The following is a 24,566-nucleotide window of genomic DNA, read 5'->3' as shown; positions in this document are numbered from 1 at the left end:
TTTCACGATTTTACATTTCTTTTGGTGTGTTAGTAGATGTTAATGATCTGCAAAGTTATGATGATACGAGTTATCGTCTCCAACTGAAATCTTTTTTCTTGGATTACAATGAACACAAGGATTGTAGGCAACAGTTTACTGCAGCGAGTCGATGTCGCACATTATCATATATCCACCCGATTCTGACTCACAGCCTGTACTGTAAGTAGTCAATGTTTTTATATTTAAAGAATTTGCTACTGACTATTCAAACTATGATTCAACCCGAGTTTTAAGCAGGGTAGTGTAGCGCTTATTGTTTATTATTAACAGCGCTTATTGAAAGACTTGTCATTGGCAGGGAACTGTTTTCTCTTAAAGGACAAGTTCTGTATTTTACACTTTTACGCCCTGTTTTCAGATTGTTTATGATGAAATAGAATGGTTTTGACTGAAATCTCAACATATGATGCTGTCCAGAGAATTTTGGGTGTTTGTTGTTTCACCTCCCACCTCTACAATAGGTGTGTATATGTGCACTGGAACAATCCTTCCTAAAATGCATTAAACTTCCGTTTACAAAGACGTGAAACTCACCGAGTGGTCAGGGGTGTTCACTGATATGCTCACCCAAAAATCGCTGCAAAAGATGCTTTCCAACAGGTGTTTTAGCATTCGTTGTAAACTTGTGGACCTATTTTTCCAAACGCCTCACACCTGTACATTCTTTCTTTGAGAGCTTGAATAATAGACACTCCAGTCCAGTTGGTGGCGATAATCCACCTTTGCCAATTGCAAGAATACAAACAAGGTTCCCGGCGTGGAATAATACCGTACCTCACAGCATATCTAATACACGTCAATGGAGTTGGACAAAAACTACGATAAAACCTGTTGCATCTTCTGCAGCGATTTTTGTGTGAAATACATCTTGATTTAAAGGGGTGGTTTAATGGTATTTCATGCATTCTGACTTATTAACACAGTTATAGAGTTGTTTCCTCATGCTAAACGTAGGCAAAGTGTCAAAAAAGCAGTTGGGCGTGTTACAGAGTATTTCTGTACCGAATGCACTTCGCCAGAGTTCGTACAAGTTTCGTAAAGTTTTTTTCGATTACAGGTCCAGCTGACATTTCAGGGGTTTCTTTACGTATCACTTATTTTTATGGGCACTTCCCCTGGAAAACCCCGCCCAGCCGTCAATCAGCGGAAGACGCTAGAACTTACAAACATCACATCACACAATAGCTTTGTTTAAATTCAAAAATCAACAATTGCACGAAAGAAGAAGTGTGTTTTTGGATGTAAGGAGAAGAAAGCCAGCCTTATGGAAACAATGGATATAGTTTAATATCCAGGGTAGCAGCGGAGTTTTGCTTGTGGGTTTGATGCGCTAGATTTCATTAAAAAGTCCCAACCGTGTCATAAGTTGCATGCGTTAGGACTTCTGTGTTATGTTGGAAATAGGTGCGTGCATATTATATAAATGACACGAACATGTAGTGGATCATAAGTTAAACAGTGTTGTATGGTGTTGCATGACTTGTACTCGCTCCTCCCGCGGTAGTAACTTCTCCTTCTTCATTTTTTCGTACGTTATCGGAAAGAACTGAAAGCTAATCTTTCTTTTATAAATCTGATTAAACTAAAGACTCTACGGAGATATAAAGGATGTAATACTACTCTATAGGTACACCAGATTAACATCAGAAATGCATGTGTTATGTGAGCTTTAAGAATTTCTATTGAAAACAAGATAAAAATACTAAATAAGAGAGTTATTTTTTTGCAGTGCTGTCACATTATATGCACCCAAGCGCACACATCGTTCTCGCGTCCTGTTGGAAATGAAAGAGAAGGCTTTATTGTATGATTTGGTTGCGGAGACAGTGATGGGTTTATTAAGAACACTTCAGTGATCAGAAGCAGTAATCACACACAGGCTGCCCTCAGGTTTCACCCCCTCACTACTGTTATTCTGCTATACACTGGAGTATGGTTAAGCGTGCTCCTTTGAGTATGCACTACAGAATGATGGCTGCTTCAAAGGTTCAAGTGTACTCACTCTATCCCAGAGGCACTGTCAGATATTCAAACAGTTAAAAATTCAGATAGCCATTCTTTTTCTGTTGCCTGATGTCATTCTCGCCGCACTTTCTTTCTCTTTTCTGTGTGCCTGTTTTTCCCCAAGAAAATTATATAGACTCAATTTCAAAATGCTATTGCATTTTTGACCTTTAAGCGCAGAAACAAAATGAAAATAAAAATCGGAGAACAACAAATACATTATTATTTATTCCACAAGTCTACAGTTCAACTCAAAGCACTTCTTTAAATCAAAAGAGAGGAAAGACAACATATAAGCCTCTTTCACACAGTAATTTCGGTAAATGACCATGAATTTATTAGAATGACTTTAAAAAAAAGGTCTGTTTTTACCAGTAAGATATCATTCACATACCAGTATCAAAATACTGGTAAACTCGATGAGAAAGCAAAAGTTTCCTTTAAACTGACACGCGATGACCTCAGTGTCGTATTTGTAAACAACTAATATTTTTAAGTTAAATTAACTTAATAATTTACTGCCAAGCATTTATCATAAACACACACATGCACAAAGTAACACATCCTGAGGCAGTTTATATACACTCACCTAAAGGATTATTAGGAACACCATACTAAAACTGTGTTTGAGCTCCTTTGCCTTCAGAACTGCCTTAATTCTACATGGCATTAATTCAACAAGGTCCTGAAAGCATTCTTTAGAAATGTTGGCCCATATTAATAGGATAGCATCTTGCAGTTGATGGAGATTTGTGGGATGCACATCCAGGGCACGAAGCTCCCGTTCCACCACATCCCAAAGATGCTCTATTGGGTTGAGATCTGATGACTGTGGGGGCGATTTTAGTACAGTGAACTCACTGTCATGTTCAAGAAAACATTTTGAAATGATTCGAGCTTTGTGACATGGTGCATTATCCTGCTGGAAGTAGCCATTAGAGGATGGGTACATGGTGGTCATAAAGGGATGGACATGGTCAGAAACAATGCTTAGGTAGGCCGTGGCATTTAAACGATGTCCAATTGGCACTAAGGGGCCTAAAGTGTGCTAAGAAAACATCCCCCACACCATAACACCACCACCACCAGCCTGCACAGTGGTAACAAGGCATGATGGATCCATTTTCTCATTCTGTTTACGCCAAATTCTGACTCTACCATCTGAATATCTCAACAAAAATCAAGACCAGGCAAAATTTTTCCAGTCTTCAACTGTCCAATTTTGGAAAGCTTGTGCAAATTGTAGCCTCTTTTTCCTATTTGTAGTGGAGATGAGTGGTACCCGGTGGGGTCTTCTGCTGTTGTAGCCAATCCGCCTCAAGGTTGTGCGTGTTGTGGCTTCACAAATGCTTTGCTGCATACCTCAGTTGTAACGAGTGGTTATTTCAGTCAAAGTTGCTCTTTTATCAGCTTGAATCAGTCGGCCCATTCTCCTCTGACCTCTAGCATCAACAAGGCATTTTCACCCACAGGACTGCCGCATACTGGATGTTTTTCCTATTTCACACCATTCTTTGTAAACCCTAGAAATGGTTGTGTGTGAAAATCCCAGTAACTGAGCAGATTGTGAAATACTCAGACTGGCCCGTCTGGCACCAACAACCATGCCACGCTCAAAATTGCTTAAATCATCTTTTCTTTTCCAATTCTGACATTCAGTTTGGAGTTCAAGAGATTGTCTTGACCAAGTCCACACCCCTAAATGCATTGAAGCAACTGCCATGTTATTGGTTAATTAGACAATTGCATTAATGAGAAATTGAACAGGTGTTCCTAATAATCCTTTAGGTGAATTTACATTTGCACACAAATGTGTGTGACGTCACAACACTTCTTTGATAAAATCCTGGAGTTGACGTCTCTATTGCGTGTAATCCACCTAAATACAAAAGTCAATACACCACCGCTAAACACATCAGATGAGATCAGGGCAGGTGAGATAGAGATGGGAAGATATTGTTAGGGGGACAGAAAGAGTCGGGATGCAGTGGAGCGGATGAGAGTGCTCTGCCTGTTATTCTCTGCTCACGCACACTTTCTTTTAACATTCACTCACTTCGCTAGCCACTAAATAGTTTTTGTGTATGAGTTGTGTGTTTTCCCACCAGGATAGTAAAATCGGAATTCAGCTACAGTGCATTGTGGGAACAAGCCTAGTGTCTTCACAAGCAAAACAGCTTAATAAGCATACTCTATAAGGCCTTGAAATAAAAAATGAGAAAGGTTTGCGTAAGGTTAGGGAATAAAAAATATGATCAGCTTGGTATAAAAACAACAGAAGTCTATAGTACGCTTGTAAAACATAAATGCATATCTATAGTTTTTTATGCATATCTTATGCTTTTAAGAGCTTGTAAACACGTACACACAACCGAGTGTCGGGTTTGCGTGTGTGTTTATGTGTTTTTCCCGTACTTAGTGGCATTTTCTTCAATGGGTCTTTAATGGCTGTGTTGCCATGGCCACCCCCTGTCTGCACGCTCAGAGCAATGGATCTTTTGTGCGACTGCTGAGAAAACAAGCCATCAGAAGACATTTGCACGCACACACACAATATAAAGACTAAATCAGGACCATTATCCCGCACCAGAATGATTGCGCATTTAACCATTATAATTGCATAACTCTGAAGCATATGTACAGGAGTGACATCTCAGTGGATTACAGTTAGGGTTAATCCAAGCGTTGCCTTTTCACTTTCTCAATCAGTGATTGAATATAAAAATCGTTTTTGTAAATCATGGCATTGCACTTGTTACCAAGCTAGCCTGCCTGCGGTAACCACAGGCTCCTATTGCACACAGACCTTCCCTCATTGTTGATGAGACTGTAGCGCATTCCCCGGCTATGCTTATAAGTTTATTGGGAACCTTAAAATGCATGACAGCTCATTATTGCAAAGAAAGTTGCTTGCTATAAATATAGTTCTTTGTCTTTGGCATGCGTCAAGAAGAAAGCCGGGGAGAGAGATATTTTAATGCCACGTAAGACAGAGTGTTTGTAATGAAAATCACAACTTGTCTTCAGATGGGATCTTTAGGGAACAGGAAATATTTAGAGTAGCTTCTTGTGCTTCTCATGAAATAGCCCATCTACCAATTTAAAAAGCATATACGCATTCGCACTGATTCACTAGCTGATGAACAAATGCCAAATAGCATTAAGTCTGATAAACAGGCTGGCGTTTGATTACAAGAGAGCGCTTACTTCTATGTATGCCTTTGATTTAGTTGAATATAATAACACACTAGATAAAACAGCCACGAGCGCTGTGATCTATGGTTGCCTGCATCTGAACAGCAGCATGCATTTGTCTCAATGATTTCTCCTCTTATTTAGAGTCGAACTCCAGTGGTCATTCCACCAGCTGTTCGGGATGAATGGAGCGCATCGGCGTCGCCAGAATGTGTGCCAAGTCGGTGCCAGAAGTTTTCTTCACTGAACAAAATGCTTTTACTATTGTTCTGCAAATAGTTTTGTACTATGGATAGAGTTCTCACACACAGGAAAAAGATCTGTTTTATGGCTGCAAGAAGCCAAAATGTCAGACTTGTACAGATTTCAGTGTTAGCTTTAGACTTTCTGCTGGTCTGCTGAAATGTAGGTACATGAATTACATTTGATGTGCAGTGTAGACAAGTCATTTTTTAAAGATGTGTTTATTGGAAGCTCTTTATCTGTTTTTTATCTTATACAGGACTGTTCTCAGTGCAGTGCGTGTGTTTACTACTCACTGGGATGGATTTAATGCGAGGTCACATTTTCTAGTATGCGTTCCATACAAATATGTCCTTTCTTAAGTAGGTGTAGTTGTGATGAAAGAGGGGCAAGTTGGCACAAGGGCGGTTGCTGTGGGGCACTGGTCCACTGGTATTTATTTTAAATACCCCCCCCCCCCAATGTTCAAGGTGTGGTTATGGCCTTGAATTCAAAACCACACTGTAAAAAATGCTTGTGAAATCTACAGTAATTAACTGTGTTCATGCACAGCAAATAACTGTAATAAAGTTCACAGTGGATTACAGTGCATTCAGTGTGAAATCACAGTAGTGTTTTAAAACTGTAAAAATCACAGTAAAAAGGTATGTGCTGTAGAAAGTCACAGTGAATAAAATTTCCTGCAAAGATTCACAGTAACCAGCAATGTACTGTAGAGACTCACAGTAACCAACATTGTACTGTAGAGACTCACAGTAACCAACATTGTACTGTAGAGACTCACAGGAGGGGTGAGCAGGGGCGAAAGTACAATTTTTCAGAAAAAAAATTATTTTAAAAGATATATTTTAGACAGATATGTTTTTGCTGTGATCGGTACCCAAGTGTGGACTATGAATTCCAGGTGAAATTTTGGCATTGTGGCCTTAGACTCTGTCAGCAGGGACGAAAGTAACACAGGTGGCTCAAAAGTAACAAAACAGAACAAGATAGATTTTTGTGTTACACTTGTTTTTAGTAAATAAACATGACTATGATCTTGTTTATATGTATTTTCGGTAAAATTTTGGTTTCATCAAATGTTTCTAAAGCAACCTGACAGTACAAACTTGAATTGTTGAAAAAAACAAAAAAATGTAACAGTGTGAACACAATAAAATTAAATCAAATAAAAAATATACATTTTCAATATAATGCAACAGTATTGGCAGTGGGAGAAGAGTAACAAGTGTTCATCCCGACAGGAACTCCTGACATTTAAACCCAATTGACTTTTATTTTGAAAAACTCTGAGAAATCAAACTTCATGATGTGTTACAGCACATTTTACATTCTGCAAACTCATAAATGTATTTAAGTCCAGTCAACAACAATTTTTGTTAGCAACATGGTGATGTCTAATCTTATTCAGGATACACAAAATAAATTGAAGAAAATAATTTCTTCAATAATCTTTGTTGGGAAAACATTTTAAAGTATATTTGATTTTGTATTATTTTAAGTATTATGCTAGTAATGACAAATTAGATTAATTTTCTATTTCTTTAAAGGAGAAAGTTCACTATGATTATTGTTTTGTCTACAATATGGTACACACAACATTCCATTTAATATGCTACCACACTGAAATAAATTGTAGGTTACACTTAATACTTATACAACTATAAATAACTTTTCAACTAGGTCAACCAACTTATTGCAACTATATTTCAACTAACTGTCCTTAGAGTATTAGTAGACTGTTAGGGTTAGGGAAGAGGTTAGGGTTAGTGGAATAAGTTGACATGCACCTGCAAAGATACTTATAGTCAGTTGAATGTCTGTTGAGGGATCATCACAATAAATTGTTAGTAGATATTAAGCAGACAGTCTACTAATACTGTAAAGATAGGTAGGATAAGTAGTTGCAAAGTTACTTATAATTTGTAAAATGTCTAAAGTGGACTATCGAAATAAAGTGTTACCAAATTGTATAGGCTGACTCTTCATGTTGCTTTGAGTATGATTGGTTAATATGACTGTCATTCAGTAAACTGGCCAATGACAGCTGTGTGAGCATTGGTTTAGTTTGAACAAAATGAGGGTGCATCCCAATTCAGGGTCTGGATCCTTTTAAGGCCACGGACTTTGAAGGCAAGGCTCAATATTTAAAGGCAGCAGCCTCTAAATGCCACGAAGTGAACTGAAATGAGACGGTCTAGCCTACGGGGGCATCACTTGCTTTTCCCGCCCACTACGATTGTCACCGGGACACAAAAGCTGAGACTATCAGACTTTTAAAAATAAATATGGTGGCAGATTTTTTTATTTTAGAAAATATAACACATTGATTATTCACCAACCTTAGAAATATACAAAAGCAAAATGCAACACACAACATTGCAGCAATAATATTAATTTACATCACTAAAACATCATTTATCATAGTAAAACAGACACAAGGACCTTTAATTAGCAAAATATACACTTCATATTGAATTTTGGGATAGCCAAGGCTGTGAAGGATACATCTATGGATCCTCGGTAGGGCTGTAACGATTTATCGTGCAAATGTGTGTTTTCTCAATTAATTAATTTGCATGAATTATGGTGAAATGCCGCCACATCCAAATGCCAGGGGGCGCTCTCGTGCAGAAACCTCCTTTGTGCCACAGAAGAAGTAGGCTAGCATAGCAAACGCTATTCCAGGAAATGTCTACAGGAATATTTATATTGCTGTTCTTCAAATTGTTTCAGGTATTTTCATGATAATAAATAATATTTTCAATGATTTTGTTTAACGAGCATTGCTTTTTAAAATGCACGTTATAAACAACTCCGATTCATAATGATTTTAGATTGATAAGGACTTCTTACTGACCAAAACGCCATACACACACAAGCTGTGCATGAAACACAGAATCGCGATGCAGCAATGCATAATCAGGCAGGTCTTTTTAATGGGACAAGCTATATATCGTTACAGCCCTAACTCGGTTTCAGGGGGGAAAAGGCCACAGCAAGAGGCTTTTATATGAAGGAGCCTTCGAATTGTGACAGCCTTTGATGTCATTTGCCTTCAGATACGGCCTTAGAAGGCCACAGGCCCTGAATTGGGATGCACCCAGTATGTCTGTTTAAGTGCCACACACACAAGTACAGTTTTAATAGTGTTGATTGTAGCTGTTTTTTTTATCTGTCTTTTTCTTGTACGAACATAACATAAGTGTTTATGTTCTTAATTATGAAAAACAATCTTAAATATTTAATTTTAGAGAAAATACACATGGTAGGCTAATAGATACTTTAAACAGTATTACACTGAAATCATCTTACTGGCTGGTGAGACATGAAAACACACAAGCCCTCTGAATGGAGAGCATGCCCATTAGAGTTTTACCAGTGGCTAAACCTGCATACAGAAAATAAAATTGCACAGTTTCATCAAAGTGAAGTGTGTATAAATAACGTAATAAATAACTTTGTTCACATATATGATACATATGATATAGGAAAAGGTCCATTGTTTGGATAACTAGTCCACTCAAAGCTGATATTGTTTCGTACTTAAAAGTCAATACAGGCACGTTTAATGTAAATTAAACAATAATGTGTTTAAGCATGTTGAATAGAATTAAAACATAAATTCTAACTTTTAGTAAATCTTGTAAATATGTTTATTCATACTGTAGGATCCAGTAGATTACTAGCAATTTAAATGAAAATAACTTTTCAATCTCTTAACATTGTCTGTTGTGGTATGGTTTCATTGACCTTTTTGGGCATGTTTTAATGTTACTTATACACTGTAAAATTAGGATTCTGAATTTAGAATCATTTTTAGAATCAATGGTTGTGTTGTGCACTGTCTAGAACTATTCATTTTGGAGTGAAAATATTGTAGACATAAATTTGTTTTGCATTTCAGTTATTATACTTCACAGTAATATTGTGTTTAATAAGAATTGGAGGAAACTTACAGTTTACTTGCAGTGTACTTTTGATTGATAATTAATTATTTTGTTTTATTTACAGATTGTCCTGTATATCTACAAACTGAATTATATTTAGTTATTTTTAGATTGTAACAAAAGTTTAAAATGTTTTAAGATGCATTTCTTGGGAATTCATCCTTTTTCATCCAAATTAAAATGTTATTTTACAAATGTTAGCATGCATTTATTGAATGTATTTGACTGTAAAAAAATAAATTTAGTAAATATCTGTGAAACAGTAGCATAGCATTTTCCCTCAAATCAGAAAAGTATTGTATTTTTTGTAATTTAGCATATTTAAATTAGATTATTAACGTGGTGATGTGATCACACAAGATACATGTTTTACCACTCATTATATTGTGACTTATGTATATTTCAGTTTAAATTAGTTTTACATGTTTTCTTAGCCATTTTATCCTTTTGCTATTTTATGTGTGTATGTCTTTTATTTTGCCTCGTCTGCCTGTCATGTGAGGGGTCACATGACATGGAACTTTGTATAAAAGAAAGGAGCAGGAGCACATGGTTAGCTGACGCTATAGCTAAAACAAGCGGTTGCTGGTGTGTGGAGTTCGTGTATTTGGGTGTACCGTTCCAGTTATGTTTTATGGACTTTGGATATCACTTTCTTGGATTTTATATACACCGTGGAAACTTTGCACATTTGGACTTTTAACACGCTTGGACTTTTATATTGTTTTAGATTTGTTTTTTGTATTTCCTTCATTTAACAGTCTTGAGTTTTTAAATAATTGTAACTAAACCTTTAAGGCTAACCATTACAACTTTATTTTAACATTGATGAATGTTTACAGAAAATAACTAACCAATCAAATGCTGTAGGGAAAACCACAATGAACTACATATTAAAAATATATAATCTCTGCTTAGTTACTTGTCAATGACTGCCAGTAAATTACTGTGGAAAAAAATCACAGTAGTACCTGGCAGCCATTGACAATAGTAACTTACTGTAGAAAAGAAATCACAGTAGTTAACTGTCAGCCATTGGCAAGTAACTTACTGTGGAAAAGAAATCACAGTAGTTAACTGGCAGCCATTGACAAGTAACTTACAGTACGGCAAAATCACAGTATTTAACTGGCAGCAATTGACAAGTAACTTACTATAGAAAAAAACACAGTAGTTAACTGGCAGCAATTGACAAGTAACTTACTATAGACAAAAAACACAGTATTTAACTGGCAGCAATTGACAAGTAACTTACTATAGCAAAAAACACAGTAGTTAACTGGCAGCAATTGACAAGTAACTTACTATAGAAAAAAAACACAGTAGTTAACTGGCAGCAATTGACAAGTAACTTACTATAGAAAAAAACACAGTAGATAACTGGCAGCAATTGACAAGTAACTTACTGTGCTTTTTCTAAAGTAAGTTACTTGTCAATTGCTGCCAGTTAATTACTGTGAATTTCACAATATGTTTTTTACAGTGCACATTTTGAGGCAGAATTCAAATACCAAAGTAGATTTTAACCAAACGGCTGAGATTTATAAATAAAATGTTTAGATGTAATAAATGTATACAATTTAATATATCTTTATCATAAAAATCATTTAAAATCATTTATTATAAATACATAATTAATGAGACAAAAAAGTATGGGGTAAAATACAAATATGTTTCACTTTACAAAAATAAGAAAAATATTCTGTCTTTTTTATTACTATTTCATTTGAGATCAATCCAATCTCTTTCTGTAATTACGTCACTACTAGAGAAAGCTACTGATTGGTTAAGATGGTGCGTTTTTCCGCCAAAGTTCAAGTTTTTCTACCGCGCTGCGCTACACGCTTCATTCGCGCCGCGAGACCTCCAGACGCGCATCAACGCATCTTCACATTGACTTAACATTGAAATCACTCGCGATTGACGCCTCTACCATGGCTGGTGTGAATACAGCATTAGACCCGGGTTTTGGTTTGTCTTGTTTTCTGATTTCTACCAGCTATTTTGGGGTTAGGAAGAACCAATAAATATAATAACCAAATTGTTTTCTAAGAACATGAAGCAGTGTATTTGTCCATGTTTGTGTACAACAGATTCCATTAACACAGAAATAAGTATTATGGTGCAAACATCAAATAAATTTCATATGTGGACATCCAGGTCTTAGGAGGTTAAACATGGAAAAGTCAGATTTTCATGATATGTCCCCTTTAAGATAGCCTAGGCATATAGTGACATTTTATCGGACAGGTTAAAACGCCCTGCAATTACGTTACTATTGTGGTATGAATGAACAGAAATATTCAATAGCTTTGCCTACAGAAAAATTGATTTTCAAAAATATCCTATCCTTAAAAATATAATGTACATGTGAGAATTCAAAAGTGTGAAAACATCCCCAGTCTCTTTTCACAACCATATCATCACCCCATTCGTTCTCCGTCTATTTCTGTTCATCTTTGTCTCACACCCTTTCCCTCCCTTTATGTTCTGTAACTGAATGAATGAGCAGTGCTCATAACACAGTGTGTCTTGTCGTCTTTCAGCAGGGGAGCATCTATAATATTACACCCCACCCTTGCACTCCCGAGCTAAACCATGTCACAGCTTTGCTCTATCTAATAAACAGATGTCTTTATTGATCCAAAGTGCCATATCCCTTTCTTTCCCCATACACTCAGCTAAAAAACTTTGTTAGGAGGGAATGATAAGAGTCACACATGCTAGGCTTTTGTATCACGGTTATCACGGGAGAATTAAGGTGGTTTTCCACCGGTCTGTTTTCATAGGTGTGCGTGAGCGGCAGAAATAAGGAGGGCAAAGCTTAATAACAGTGCGCTTATGGAGTGGGTGTCTGTGTGACGAAACTAGAGATTTGGAAAAAAAAGTATTTGTTGTTAGCCCCTTAAAGGTGCAGTGTGTCAATTTTAGCACCATCTAGTGGTGAGCAACCAACGGCTCAGTCCCCTAGCTTTTGAAACGCATAGAGAAGCTACAGTAGCTGCCACCGGAAAAACATTTCATCGATGGAGACAACTTAGTAAAAAACGTTTGTCTGTTAAGGGCTTCTGTATAAAATGGCTGCACAAAATGGCGACTTCCACGTAAGGGGACCCACAGTGTATGTAGATAAAAATGTCTCATTCTAAGGTAATTAAAACATAACGGTTCATTATAAAAAAGGTATTTATACACCCCTGATAATATAGTTTTGTATATTATTTTGCATTTCTGTCAAGAGATCCTTTTAAAACTTACACACTGCACCTTTAAACTCTGCAGACCTGCCGGCGGGTCCTAAACTGCATCATTAAATTTATTTCAAATATAGAAGTTGTGGAGCACAAAGTTCTCTGTAAAATAAAACCAAAGTATGTTGGTAGTTGACCGTTTTAAATTCTAATAAATGTTTCACAACCATTAGATTTTTTTGTTATAGCAACCAGTAACACATAAAAAACACAATATCTATGCTTTCATGCTTATGTCTTGCAAAATATGATGATTTCATCTACAAAGTCAAGTGTCAAACTTTGACATGAATGCTCGATTATTAAAATATTGGACATTTTAGCATCTGACATCTGTTCTGATGTATCATGGGCTGTTGCTCAAGGTGTTTGCCATGGTTTTGTACAATGTTGTGTACACGTGTGAGTGAGATAGGCAGAGGTACATTAAGCTGAAAAAGTGTTCACCCGTCAAAACGCCATGAAACGTTTTAGAGCCCTCACACATCTCTAACAAATTTCAACTTGACCTTGGACAGCACATCTTGTCATCAGTTTAATAAAGCACCTGCAGCCCGTGTAGACTTATGACTGATCAGGGAACACGACTCCTGGTCATTATTTTTAAACAGACAGTTTAACAACGCACAGTTATAACTGGTTTGGGAATGGCATGAGGTCATTATTTAAAGTCGAAAGTGAGATGTGTCTTCACCATAACCGAACAGAGACCGGTTATAATGTTTTTGGAGCTCTGATAAAGGATGAGTCACTATCAATCAGGGAGATCTAAAGTTCATGGAGTTGATCAAATGCATTAACTGGCTCTTTATGGCTGGACTATACACACACGTATAGCCATTTGTCTAAATCAGGATTTTCAATGGACCTCCATTGCTTTTAAATTAGACTAAATGTAATTACTATAAACAAACTCAAGCCAACATTAAATAAAGGAACTGAATGGGATGAGAGTGAGTATGAATTATGAGAATTTTTATGTTTGGGTGAATTATTCCTTTAGGGCAAAGCAAGTTTATTTATAGATTGGATTTTATTCACAGTGGTAATTATAAAATCTTAAAATAACAAAACGGCATACAAAAATAAAAACTGAAAGGACATAAGTTAATTTAAAATGAGCTCAAAAGATGAGTTATAAAGAAAGAGAAAAACAAAGGATGGGTTGCACCAACAAGGATTAGGCTTAAATCTGGTTTAAATCAAGGCTTATTTAATAAATCTTTTGCACCAAACTTTCAATCTTGTTTAAAAATAATCAGGGTTTCGTTTAAACCGTCATTTTGATCCATGTTAAAAAGTTTACAGTAAACCTAATCTTTAATCCTTTTGCTGCATTACTTTAAACTCTGTTTTAAATCTCAGTAAGGCATTAAATAGACACCAGTTGCTGCCGGTGACTTATTTTTTCGAGGGCGCTCGATGGGAAGTTCATCACAACATTCAATTTCAATTCAATTCAATTTTATTTATATAGCGCTTTTCACAATTGGTGATTGTTTCAAAGCAGCTTTACATTAATAGAAGCAGTGAAAAGCACAGAAAAACGACAGATAGCACAACATAATACCCGATAGCATAAGCAGCTAAATTTGCTGCGGCTATGAATCAACATTTTAAGCGAGCGTATTACTAATCTAACGTATAGAAGAGGGTGATAAGTTAAGCCCAAGAAGGCTGCCTCCCCGGGTTGAAAAACCCCCTAGGAGAAAAAAAAGTCCTAGGAGAGAAAAACCCTTGGGAGATATGTATATACATGTAAACGGATAAGGAGATTAAACGGAGATTAAGCGGGTTCTGGCTATGTGTGGCTAAATGATTGTGTGGCACAATTCAAATATGCGTTTTTTATAACGTATAAGCAGGGCTTGAAATTGCGACCATTTTGGTCGCATATGCGACCGAAATTTAATCTGTGCGACCTTAAAATATATTTGGGAGCATTTGTGCGACTGCCCATTTTGTTGTGCCGCGAGTTGATTGTGATCCTGCGTGCTGGCGCTGTCCCAGGTTCAGTGTTCTCTCCAACGATACATAACCAATCAAATTTCACCATTAAGTTCTTGCGTTTAATGAAGACCGCAGATTGGCTAATATGAGCGTCAGTCATTCCTTGTTGCCGTGGAGCGCGGAAATGTGAAAAGACGAACGCGTCGCGAGCATGACGAGAGCGAGCCGATTACAGCCAAGGTTATTACTGTATTTTTTAACGACGATCCGGATTAAAATGTAACTCCACCACTGGAAAATATGAGTTGACGTTAAACCTTTCAGAGAGAGTGGCTTAAAGATTTCGAGTGTCTTCGCTATGAAAATGTAACTTACTGTGTTTACTGTAAATCCTGTAAAACGGCGTTAATGGCGGAATCAAAACATTTTAAGCGCCAGACGTACCTTGCTTAAACATGGCGAAAGTGCCAAAAACACAAGACGTGTCATGACAAATGTGTTTATTATTGATGGAGACACCGACCTGTCTGTCAAAGTGTGTTTGATGGTGTATGTGCGCATGCGCTGGTAAATGGACATTCGACAAACATTCTTGTGGTCCATGTTGCTGTGGAATACGACAATGCTGATGGTATGTTTTTGTTGTATTTTTTTAAACATTGCCTATTTAGTAGTAAAAGCATCCTGGTAATGCAGTTATCAATACCAATATATATTAGCCTTCTATATTAGGGTCACTTTTGTAATGTCACAATTAATCAGTGTTTTACGTGTTTGCTAGATTTTCTATGTAATCTTAATCATGTTACCTGTAATTGTTAAATTATTATTGCTGCTATACCATTTCAACAGCATTGGGTATTAATTTAGGAATTTATGCAGCAAAAAATAAAATAAAATAGAAGACCAACTTTTAAATGCTGGCCATAGGATGTGTAAAGCCCGGTGGTGGTGTTTTATTTTTAATAAAATAAATCTATTAACATTTACATTGTAGTTGTGGTGCTTTTAAATTTTTGGATAAATGCGCCTAAATTTTTGCTGGTGCTCCTAACTCTTTAAAGTTGGGAGCACCAGTGCTACCAAATAAAAAAGTTAATTTTGAGCCCTGTATAAGAGTGAGTTTGGCAGCTGAGTAGCATTGTCTGCTTTGAAGCATGACGTCAAGGATACCCTCACAGTAGATACAAAGACATCTTTTTTAAATACACGAGATAGAGGCCGATCGCTCAAAAAGAATATTAACAACACCGGTGACAGCTATTGGTGCTCGTATACTGCGCTTCTCCTCTGTCATGCGCTCCAGTCAGAAACTGAAGGGCAGTGAATAAACAGATACGGCAGCGCTTCATGACAAATGTGTTGACATCTTGTTCATTATGTCACAATATCTGAGCTTCGCAATGTATCCTGCCACACTGCCCCGTTAATCAATACAACAGATTGTTTTAACAGATCGTCAAATGTGTATATTTTGAATCAGCCTTTTGGTTTAGAGATTTATGTAGGTATGATTTATAATATTTAAAAAAATTACATTTATTTTACCTGCATAAACGGTTTATTTCCTTTTTCAATGACAACATCACCGGCAAATTCATCAAAGCGGACAAAATAAATCGCTAATGAAGGTGTTAATACAGGTTAACGCTTTAATCTAAGATTTGTTAATCTGTGTTTAAATTTAAAATTAAATTCAAATTAAACTGGGGTCAACAAACACTAGATTAGCGCTAAACTCTGCTTAATTTAATCTTTGTTGGTGCAACTCACCCAAAGTGTTTTTAAATTTAATTAAACACACATGCAACATACATTTGAATGAAAAAGGTAAAAATAAAGTGCAGCACATTAAAAATCTTGCATCCAAAACAGGCTATTCCGGGGCCTCATTTATGAACAGTGCATAGAAAATGTTCTATATTTTGTTCTACAATTTAAATTTAGTGTGTAAGTCCAAAAAAAAAAAAAAAAAAAAAAAATATATATATATATATATATATATATCAAATGTATGCATGTGGTTCTTACACACACCAATAAATAATAATTGTTGATAAATTTCACAAAAATTTAAATTGTCTTAAGCATAAATCTGTTAATCAACCTCAGTACTGATCAAAACTACTAAATGTTTTCAAAAAGGCCATTATTTAAACTCTTTAATTGCCAAGTTCATAAGTGATGTCACTACTTTGGGGAAAAAACACACAAAATGACAGATTTTCAATATAAAAAGTGATTGTGTACTGGATTTTTAAACCTTTTTCACAGTCTTGGGCATGTCAAAGATTAATAAAAACATTGGCTTTAATGCATTTTTTATTTTTGTGCAGCATAAGAATTATTATTTTTCTCCCTAATTAGTTGTTTGTGACTTTTTTGGCCATTTGACCTACATTATACCGACATTTTTGATTGCAAAGCCATGACACCATATAATCATGCATTCTTGATTGTTTGTGTTTTTTCCTTTTGCTAAGAGGTCAAATTTGTCATTTTTACTGTTGATCACCACCATGTGGAACCATTAACCCTTTAGTAGGCCTGTGCAAAAACAAAGCTTAAAGGCGCTCTAAGCGAATCTGTGTGACGTCACTTTTTATTGATGTTTGAACTGTTTTTAAACAAACGGAGCGTTCCGTGCGTTCCGTGCTTTCATGAACGCGCCCAACCCCCACCCCCAAAATCCTTCTTGTCGTTTATTGGCTGGAACACTTTGTTATCGTTTCTGGTTGTAGGTTTGGCCACTGTGTTTTTATTGCAGTTTGTGGAGCCTAGGCTGTCTACAGAGATCGCATTTTTTATAGTTTGATCAGCGGACAGGCAGCAAGCAGATAGTGAGGAGATGTTTGCTGTATGTAACAAAAAATGTTAATTCGCTTAGAGCACTTTTAATTTCTGGCTTGTACATTGAGTTATATGGAGTACACCAGCATATTATTGTGTGTGTGTGTGTGTGTGTGTGTGTGTGTATGTGTATATCACGTTGTGGGGACCAATTGTCCCCACAAAGATAGGAATACCAGTGTTTTGTGACCTCGTGGGGACATTTTGACGTCCCCATGAGGAAATGACCTTATAAATCAAACAGAATGATGTTTCTTAAAAATCTAAGGTATCAGAAAGGTTTCTGTGATGGTTGGGGTTAGGGAATGGGGTAGGTAAGGAGAATAGAATATACAGTTTGTATGGTATAAAATGCATTACGTCTATGGAATGTCCCCACAAAACATGGAAACCAGAATGTGTGTGTGTGTGTGTGTGTGTGTGTGTGTGTGTGTGTACCTGGTAATTATCACGTTGTGGGGACCAATTGTCCCCACAAAGATAGGAATACCAGTGTTTTGTGACCTCGTGGGGACATTTTGAGGTCCCCATGAGGAAACAAGCTTATAAATCAAACAGAATACTGTTTCTTAAAAATGTGAAGTAGCAGAAAGTTTTCTGTGATGGTTGGGGTTAGGGTTTGGGTTAGGGGAATGGAATACAATATACAGTTTGTACGGTATAAAATGCATTACCCCACAAAACATGGAAACCAGAATGTGTGTGTGTGCGCGTGTTAAAAGTAAATTTAATTTAGTGTTTTTTTTTGTCCACGAACAACCCGAAAGTGTTGTGAATTTGAACAACCCACAAGGGTTAAGCACCATGCTTGTTCATGGTCATTTGCATACAGAAACGCCTCCAGTGAAATCCTTGCAAAATGGGTGAAAGAGAAAATCAGGAAAAATCAGTAAAAGAAATTGAAGTACTGGTGAACCAAATGGAAGAAAAACAAAAACTGTTATTTGGTTGACTCACTTCACGCACAAACCAACGAAATAAAAAAATTGTACATGAAAGAAAATAACAGATGGTTGTAATTCTGTTGGGTAAGAGGAAAGAACCCATTATACCAACCAAAAATAAAAAGAAATGGTTTGACATTACAATCGCTGCCAAATAAAGCGTCAAAACATACAAACCGGAAATATCTGCTACTGGAAGAGTACAAACAGCAACACAACTTACACCCATGGCAAACCACACCACTCGATTCTCTGCGTAAGCATGTTCAGAGGTGTGCTTATATTATACACACATTTCTGCAGATAGGTACAAGTTTGTTTGTACACCCTCATACACGGCACACACACCTGTGTGCACGCATTGTTGATAAATGGTGAGCCGCCTGGTTCAGATTTAACCACATTTGATGGCCATTATTAGCAATTTTGTCCCTGGAAGTATATAGCAGCTATATAAGAAAAACACAAACACATTGATATAAAATAAATGTCCTTATTACTGATTACTGAGGTAACACACACACAGACAAATACAAAGAACAATTTTTAACAATTAGACTCTGCCCTATTACTGATCCACGACCAAGGTGACACATACACACAGCCATCAGATGATTGCTCTGGTTCATTTTTACTATCATTAGACAGACAGAGGCTTTTAGCAAGCTTAATTTGCCATGATAATGTTTTGGGCAGCAGCAGAAAGACAATCAGAACGTGTTGTCTGGATTTTATGGGTTTATCTACTAGCGCGTGTCTAATAATAGTTTGCCTTGCATTAATATCATGTGCATGTGTTTGTGTGACAGTTTCAGTTGTGTGTTAGAGCTCCTCAGGCGTGTGTGGGGGAACCACACCGCAATGTTGTCAGCGTTTTGCATTCCTTGCTTCTTTCACAAAACATGTTGAGTAAGACACAGATATACACACACCTGCCAACCTTCCACTCGTGTAAAAAAGTCAATTTATCAGCAGTGTCATAAAAACTAATAAACAGCATGCTTTTCGTCATTTAGCCACACGTGTGTGAGAGAGATGGAGTCTGTGTGTACACTTCATACCCACACGTTCCTTGGCTCAGAGATGGTGTGATGACACTGGCATGCCTCTCATTGCATACATTTCTATAATCAAAGTTCATATGGATTCGCACAGTGTAAAATCAAAAAAAGTCTACAGTGTATGGATGCATGTGTTTGTGTGTATGTCGGGGTGGGGTGTGAAGATGCGTGGGAGACTGAATATTAATCAGATGATAAATTGAAAGCGTGTGTACGGGGTGTTATTGCTGTAAAGATGGAGGGTATGAAATATGAATGCGTTTGTGCAAGTGTATTTGCGTGTCAGCCCATCCTGTGCCGGTTAATAGAGCGTTTACTGTGTGCGTTTGATCCCAGCAGAAACTGAAGGGCTGCAGCAGCAAGCAGGTCAGAAAAATTATGAGACGCAGTCGCGCAGTGACACACCAGGTAACTGTAAATCCTCTTCACTCCCCACCGAGTTCAGTCTCGCTACCCCTTTTAAGTGAAAATTACCCTATTGATATTAAACTCTCTGTGAGACGATACCCCGCACAGGACAAACACTCTGAGAATCACAAGGACTTTCAAAGGGACTGTTGCATTCATGCTAAGATTTTTTTTAACTTTCTGGAAGAAAGTCAGCACATTTGTCTGCAAAGCAGCAAAACTTCAGAGCAGTTTGTTTCTTAGAAGTTGGTCTTTCATAGCTTGGGAGTTCTCGGTTATGTTTCATTTAAGTAGCATCTCAGATATTTCTCCTTAAAATTCCTTAGAAGAAATGACCTGTTCATCACACAGTTTTTGACATTGAAGTGTATTCTTGAACTCTACATGACATAAACTTGCTACAGTAGCAAGGTTGGGTCAAATATGGACATTATTAAGTTTAATTTAAACTAACGGTTAGTGCATACTTTATCTGAAGGTCTGGGAACCATGGAACCAGCTTAAAGGCAGAATCCACGATGTTTGAAAAACGCGTTGGAAAAGGAGACGGGCCGACTACCAAAACACACTTATAGCCAATCAAATCAAATCAAATGCCGGGTTGCGTATGTGTGGGGCGGGTCTATCAACAGAAGGTCCAGATTCTATTAGGGTAGGGGCGTGTTTGTTTGGGTGATTTCAAATATCAACATTGGCTTTCAAACATCGTGGACTCCGCCTTTAACCTTAAAACAAACTATAAACTAATTTCTGAAATCTGATTGGTTGATTGAAATGTTGTCCCAGGGTCAACATAATGATGCCCTGAGGACATCAACCACTTGGCAAAATCAGGAGAGCCGACATGATACAAATGAGAGCGTCGTTGTACATTCCCATACATTCATTTATTTCTCAGTCCGCCACAAAATTAAATTTACCACCACAAATAGATGTTTGCACATCGTGTTTATCACTCCCTCTGTCTCACATGACAGTTTCTGTACAAACACCCGTGGCATCCGTCAACGTGCTCCGCTAAGCCTCATTTAAGGTGCTTTTAAGCATATATGCGGACGTGCACATTGCGAATGTGCAGCCACAAACTGCATGTCTGAAAAAAATGTTATGGTGTTTCTGATTCACAACATGTGGATGTTTTTCATCGCTAAAAGGGAGTTTGGGAACTAATGCTTCACACCAGCCATAGAGGCGTCAAGCGCGAGTGATTTCAATGTTAAGTCAATGTGAAGACGCGTTGACGCGCGTCTGGAGGTCTTGTGGTGCGAATGAGGCGTTTTTTGAGGCACGAATTGCGCGCTGCCGCGGCAAACGCGGGAGTTGAAAAATTTTTACTTTGGTGGAAAAACGCACCACGTTTACCAATCAGGAGCTTGCTCTAGTAGTGACGTGATTACAGGAAGCGAGCGGAGTCTCAGCGGAGTCACAGAAGCCCCTTCCATGACGCGAATTTCCACGTGAATGTCTCGATGACTAAAATTTAACACGCGAAAGAAGCAAGTAAACTCAAAATGTTCTAGCGGCAAACTAGACGCGGTAGACGCTATTCTTTTACATTATAGCGATGACGTTGGTAGTGACGACTCTCTCAGACCAATCAGTGATCTACAGTGTTTTTGCATCACGTTTTGGTATCAGCTCGTGTTGCTTGGAACCCCAACCGAGGTGGTACTAAAAAAATCAGGTACTACAAATTTACTCCAAGTAAAGCTGACCAAACCTTAGAGTATTACGCAATGGAAAACCGCCATTAGTGACATGAAAAAAAATTACATTTATTTACAGATTTCTTTTCAAGTTTGCCTTTTAATTTTAATATTGTCAGTCTTGCCTTAAGATTGTATTAAAAATGTCAAATGAAATGTCAAATTATCAATTGCATTTTATTTTTCAATTAGGCAAGAAAAGATGCATTATCACCTTGAAAAAGGAAATGAAATAATTTAATTGAATGTTTTAATTTTTATTTTAGCATTTAATTTTCAATTTCTTTGATTATTAATTTAAAGACTTATTTTAAAATTGGCAGAAATAACATATTTTGCTCTCATACATGATTTTGTATGCAATATTTAAATAGTAAATCTAATGCACAACCATAGTAATGATTACACTGCATTGTAAGATATAACTTTTATTTTGTAATAAGACATGTTAGTACACAGTACTTACAATTAACAAGATGCACTTACTTTAGGGTTAGGATTGGAATTAGTTTTGCACTTTAAAAAGTAAAAGTTAGATAAACTGTAAAAAGGAGAGCATCATCGTCTTAAATTTTTCACTCAATGTAAGAACATTTAGATTAAAAAAGTAATAATTTCCAAGGCCAAGTGAAAAAAATCTGTGTTACAAATTGAAGTTTTTTTTATTTTTATTTAATCCAACATTTACTATTTAAAGTGTAGGGTTAGTTGTTATGCATAATTTACTGTTATTACTATAAGAATTACATGTAACATGTCACAAAGATACTGTAAAAAACAGTGTTACCAAGATAACTCATTATTATCCTGTCTTACATTAATTAGTTAAACATGTTAAAGACTTTTAAAATGAAATTTAGTGTAATGTACAACTACAAGACACGTCTGGTTGAGCTCTGTTAAAGTCATTAGATGACTTAATACAGTGCAGTCCCCATTTAAATGTCCCGGGAACTGTGTTGTATGTGTACAGTATGTTGATTACTTTGGGATTGCATGGTCTCATAGCTCTCACTAGTGTCAGTCAATAGCACCAACTAAGACTCCCTCATGACCGAAATGCTGGCGGAATATCTAAAAACATGTCAAAAAGATGAGCAACGTGTCTACTGCCGTCTCTTCACCTCCTCTTGCGTTAAAACAAAGGCACGCACTGACATGAATATTATTCAGTGCCAGATTGACTTCAGAATTTGTGTGATGTCCGTACTGCATCTACGAAGACATTCCTGGTGCCACACAAACACTTTGCTTGTTTATGTCCAGGCCTTTGCCAGGCGTGATCAGGGGCAGAGGCTATAGTCATGTGGACGATTGCCATGTTGGTTAACCACCATCGCTTCGGTGTTAAGGACCAACTGTCGTAATTAATATCGTCTCGAACCCTTTTGTGCCGATGGTTGTCCAACCCTGCCTGGCCCGAGGCAGCCCATTGGCCCTCGTAATTTGAAATTCAACCTCTGCTATTTGCAAGCTACAGTCTATTTCCCTTTCAAACTCTTTTTCTTATTCTTTTACCCTATATCTCTTTGTTTTACTGCTACCCAAATCCTTTTAACGCACTGCATTTGAGCCAAAAAATCTGCAGAACCTTGGTAGAGAGAGCCTGTTGTTTTGAGATTGAGCACGCTGTGATCATTCTGTTAGTAGATGTATGTAACTAGGACAAGTGCTGGTGGGGTGGCTGGCTGGATCTCTCTGTCTCGGGAGCAGAAGCTGTGACGGATAGATGTGATGAAGAGATTGATGGACTGATGAAGAGCTATTCCTCCTTTGTCAAGAGGAATGAATGTTTAAAGCTTCATCAAACACCACTCATGCCACCTGCATACTGCTGTATATCTGCATACACGTGGAAATGTTTAGGTTTGTGCATTAAGGCACATTAAAACGTAAGGGTTCACAAACAAGATATTGAAATTCATACTGCCTTCTGTATTTATTCATGTGTGTGTGTGTTATTTATAGGGGTTGTATCTCTTGTAGATGACATAAAGGTTTATCTTCAACATTTAGGTGCACAAGGATAAAACTGAATCAAGCTTGAATGACCCTTATCTTTATTGATGGTCGGACACTGTTATCCAGTCATTTAGTAAAGATCTACAGTATTTAAATGACCCAACTCTCAAAAACATTTTACTATGAATTTAGCAGTGGCGACCGGTGACTTTTTTTCGAGGGCACTCGATGCGAAGTTCGTCACAACATGTATGGAGCCCGTCATGTGTGTGGTTTGTAATTTCAAAATATGTGTTCTGTGTGTCTAGTGATCCTACGTGCATCACGTGCATCAATAAGTGCCCGCTGCAGACGCGTCGAAAGGGTTTATGTAAAAAGAGACGCTCGCGTTTGCCAGATACTTGCATAATCTCATGCGTAATCAGAGTTTACTGTTAAGTGAGTGTCTTGAGTGTATTTTTTTGAACGTTAAGATGTTAAATAAATCTTTGGTGTCCCCAGAGTATGTATGTGACTTTTTACCATGTAAATAATTTATTAGAATGTTAACATTTCCAATTTGTAGGTGTGAGCAAAAATGTGCCGTTTTTGAGTGTGTAATCTAACCCTTAAACAGTCAAGAGTGAAAAACGATGAGCAAAAAATAATTTCATGACATTTTTTGTATCATCTGGACTTATGTAAAAGATATTCATTGGAATTTTTAAAATATTTTACCATTTTGGAATCCATTCAGCTGATCTCCGGGTCTGGTGCTATCACTTTTAGCATAGCTTAGCATAATCCATTGAATCTGATTAGACCATTAGCATCGCGTTCAAAAATAACCAAACAGTTTTGATATTTTTCCAATTTAAAACTTGAATCTTCTGTAGTTACATCGTGTGCTAAGACCGACGGAAAATCAAAAGTTGTGATTTTCTAGTCAGATATGGCTAGGAACTATACTCTCATTCTGGTGTAATAATCAAAGACTTTGCTGCCGTAACCTGGCTGCAGC

The 24,566-nt window shown here is 37.0% G+C and overlaps 1 protein-coding gene across 5 annotated transcripts in view; it reads left to right on the top strand.

Moving 5' to 3' along the window:
* Positions 1-24,566, top strand: part of LOC129439776 (neuroligin-2) — a 220,043-nt gene that overhangs the window by 39,967 nt on the left and 155,510 nt on the right. The window contains exon 2 of one of the 5 annotated variants that reach the window (XM_055198584.2): positions 19,830-19,898. The exons of the other annotated variants lie outside the window; for them this stretch is intronic. The gene's annotated coding sequence lies outside the window, so the exon portion shown is untranslated. The remainder of the gene's footprint in view (positions 1-19,829; positions 19,899-24,566) is intronic. 5 annotated transcript variants of the gene reach the window in all.

This window comes from Misgurnus anguillicaudatus, chromosome 21 (assembly GCF_027580225.2).
Source record: "Misgurnus anguillicaudatus chromosome 21, ASM2758022v2, whole genome shotgun sequence".
NCBI lineage: Eukaryota > Metazoa > Chordata > Actinopteri > Cypriniformes > Cobitidae > Misgurnus > Misgurnus anguillicaudatus.
Note: the sequence above shows the minus strand (reverse complement) of the source record. Positions and strands in the feature narration are given on the sequence as shown.